Raw genomic sequence first — 4059 nt, 5'->3', positions numbered from 1 at the left:
GGTGGGGTGGGGGGGACGAGAGGGGGTGGTATTTCTCGGGCCCAGGGTCTGGGGTCACAGCCCTGGTGATGCGGGAGCCGTGGAGGAGACACAGTCATTGCTTACGGCCTCATCCGCGGCCCAGAAATGGGGAAAACCACCCTGGCTTCTCCCTTCCGTCTGCCCTGCATGCCTCTCCCCAGGGTCTCCCACGGGTGGACCCCAGCGACATGAGCCTGCAGGAGTCAGTCCCCTCGGAACGTCGCCCGGAGCGGGAGAGGAGGGTGGATCCAGGGGTCACGGCAACCCCCCCCCCAGCCACACAGGTGACTTCCTCATTGCCTCCCGTCTCTAACTTACTCTTTTCCTTCCTCTGACTAGATCAAAAGCTGATAGAACCCAATGCGATGGTAGAAATTTTCCATTGATCTGTTAGACACTTACTCACTGAGCATCTGCTGGGTGCTGGGCCATTATTCTAGGCCCCGGGATCCGCGGAGCTAACGTTCTAAAGCGGGGACGGGGGGAGTGACATACTACAAACAAGAAGCAAAGGAAGGAACAAGATAATCCCAGAACGGTGGAAACTTCGAAGAAAACAGCGATGGGCAGTGAGAACGAGTTGGCTAGGGTGGTGGGCAGGAAGAGGTCCCCAAGCAGGTGACATCCTAGTCAAGACGGGGGTGATGAAAATAAACCACCTGGGCAGGGAGGAGGTCAAGGCATATTCCGGGGGGGCGTGGCAGGTGCAAAGGCCCTGAGGTGAACACTAAGTTGCTTGTTGCAAGAATCAGAATGTAATTGACAAATGCTGAAGGGTCTCAACTTAGAGGTGCTTCAACAAGCAACAGCTTCTCAACTCTTGTCCCTCTTTCATCAACCAAAATAACAAAGTCCTTCCCAGCTACATTAACCAATGCAAACCAATACGGGGTGGGTTTGAGAGTTGTGGTGTCAGGGGGCACCCAGCTCCACTGACCGGGACACCAAGGGGGCAGGAAGCAGGCCTCAAGCCAGGATGCACAGCGGACACCATTTTGTAACTTTGGATGTCTCATCAAAAATGCTCGTGGTGACTTTTTCTGGATGGTAGAACTGGGGGCGAATGGAATCTTATCTACAGTTTCTAATTTGTCTACAATGACCAGGTATGACTAAGAGAATGGGTGGCCATGGGTTCAAATCCCAGCTCTGCCACCTGCAGAAAAGCCCCCTGAGGTCTGAGATCACCCCCTTCCCCCAGCAAATGGTGAGTGATGGGGTCTGGCCCACAGGACTACTGTGCGGAATAAAACAGAGCACCCAGTACTTCTGCACAGTACTTCTGCTAGGTGTGGACGGTGGTCATCTTACCACAGGAAGCTCTAAAGTGAGTCTAGGGGTGCCTGGGGGGCTCAGTAAGGTAAGCGTCCGACGCCGGCTCAGGTCATGATCTCACTGCCCGTGAGTTCAAGCCCCGCGTCGGGCTCTGTGCTGACAGCTCAGAGCCTGGAGCCTGTTTCAGTCTGTGACTTCCTCTCTCTCTGCCCCTCCCCTGCTCACGCTGTCTCCCTCGCTCTCAGAAATAAATAAAACATTTAAAAAAATAGAATAAAATAAAATATGTTAAAAAATAAAATTAATGGAAACCAACTTGACAATAAACTATTAAAAAATTAAAAAATTAAATTAAAAGAAGTATAGGATTTCTTGAAACAAACAAGGAATGGTCACGTACACCACTCAATTAAAAAAAAGAATAATCACACTTAGAGAGTCTTTCTCTAAGCCAAGACCTTCACACACTCACAGAATCCAGATGATAACTCTAAGAGGTAGGTTCTGTTATTATCCCCCATTTCACGGATGGGGAAACTGAGGCTTGCCCAAGATCACCCATCTGCTTAATGGCTGAGCTGACTCCATTATAATCACAACTCTGTCACCTGAGGGTTCTGTCATTTGCTGCCCCAAGACATGAGCCCCAAGTCACCTGATGGCCCAAGACCTGGACAGCTCCTCCCCGGCCCCCTCCCCCCCAACGAACCTCTAATCGCCTAGGCCCCGGATTCCCTGCAACAAGGACTCCGCTTCGACACCAGCGCCCAGCGCCTGTACCCTGGGGCCAGCCTGGCCTCCCTGAGGAGACCTTTCCCTCGCAGGGGCTGGCGAAAGGGCCCACACGCTGCTCTGCTCCCCGATGACCGTGAGGGAGCCCAGACTGTCCCCGAGCAGCTCAGTGCTGAGGCCTCAGTGTGTGCCGTGTGTCTGGTGACCACCCAGCCCAGCCACACTCCCAGCAACCTGCTTTCGCTGCTGCCCTTCCCTCCTCCCTCATGCCCTTCCCTGCTCCTCACTAAATTCTACTCTCCGTCGTCAGGGCCCAGACCCCGGGGAAGGGAGGCGGCAGCTCCTGCGCGGACACGGAAGTGAGGCTCTCGCCCCCCCGGGAACCACGAGCCCCTTTTCTTCGGCCAGAGCAGCTTTGCAATCACCTCCAATGTCACCTGCTTACTGCACGGGGACCGAGCAAGGGCGAGTAGCCAGTCCCTCACGCCTGCTTTCTCAGGTCCTTCTCCCCACCCCTGCACAAACTTGGCAGTTTTCATGACCTTCTTGGGACAATGTTAATAATTTAAAAACAGCCTCATATTTATTTTTAATGTTTGTTTTTGAGAGAGAGAGAGAGAGAGAATGATCAGGGGAGGGGCAGAGAGAGAGGGAGATGGAGACTCTGAAACAGGCTCCAGGCTCTGCGCTGGCAGCACAGAGCCCGACGCGGGGCTCGAACCCACGGACCGTGAGATCATGACCTGAGCCGAAGTAGAGGCTTAACGGACTGAGCCCCCCAGGCGCCCCAGCCTCATACGTATTTTTAAATAGCGCTTCCGAGCGTCAGCGTGGCTCTAGGCACTTACGGGTATTCCCTGATTCGGTTCTCCGTGCGTGTTTCTCAGGTCGCTGGGGATCAAGGACCAGCGTCTCTGACTCTGATACGTGAGCCCAGCAGCAGTCTGGGAAAACTGGTCCAGGATGGGGAGGGCAAGCGAGCACAACTGAATTTGCAGAAAGAGGAAGAGAAAGAAAAAGAGAAACTGGGGGGGATTTATCAGAATTGGAGCCTCCAACGGTCCCCGAGAAGGCTGCTAAGCGGCCCCGCTAATACCCAGTGGGGACTGAACCGACCCTTAATCAGCAAGCTGGTGGCAGGTGTCAAGGGCGGATGTGGGGCTGGCTCACGACACCCCCTGCTGGAAGCAGCCTGCCACTGCCGAAGGCCGAGGTGGGTTTCACCCTAATGGAAAAGCAACACTTGTCTGCCTCCGAGCTAGACGGCCTGGGTAACGAGTTTTCTACCTTGTTAAAATGAAATTTGTTGATGGAGACAGAGCTGATCCACAAGCAATCAGTCAGTCAGGCCTACATAGCGAAGCCTCAATAAAAACTCTGGACGCGAGGGGTGCTGGGTGGTGCAGTGGGCACAGCCTGCAATTCTGGATCTCGGGGTTATGAGTCTGAGCCCCAACCTTGGTGTAGAGATTACTTAAAAATAAAAANAGGTGTCAAGGGCGGATGTGGGGCTGGCTCACGACACCCCCTGCTGGAAGCAGCCTGCCACTGCCGAAGGCCGAGGTGGGTTTCACCCTAATGGAAAAGCAACACTTGTCTGCCTCCGAGCTAGACGGCCTGGGTAACGAGTTTTCTACCTTGTTAAAATGAAATTTGTCATAAGTTGGCTAGAGCCGGCCTACCTCTTATCTACCACTGCCACCCGATCTGCTACGCAGCATAACAACTCAAGACGGAAGTGACAAAAAAAGATTCATCTGTACAGAAAGACGGTCAAGACATATTCTGGGCAGGGGTCACAGCAGGTGCAAAGGCCCTGAGGTGAACACCGGTTTGGCTTACTGTCATTGCACGTCACCTGGCTCCATCCTCTCCAGCCCAGCACCTGCTGCTCCCCCACCTTCCCAGCCTCACTGGCTTTGCTGGCCCACAAACGACCGAAGCCATTCCGAGACCAATCGTTTTCACGCACTATTCCCTCCACCCAGAATGTTCTTCTTCCCCTACCAAAAAAAGCGTTTGCATGTTTAT

Source organism: Crocuta crocuta, unplaced genomic scaffold (assembly GCF_008692635.1).
Source record: "Crocuta crocuta isolate KB4526 unplaced genomic scaffold, BGI_CrCroc_1.0 scaffold61, whole genome shotgun sequence".
NCBI lineage: Eukaryota > Metazoa > Chordata > Mammalia > Carnivora > Hyaenidae > Crocuta > Crocuta crocuta.
This window is presented reverse-complemented; position numbering follows the sequence as displayed.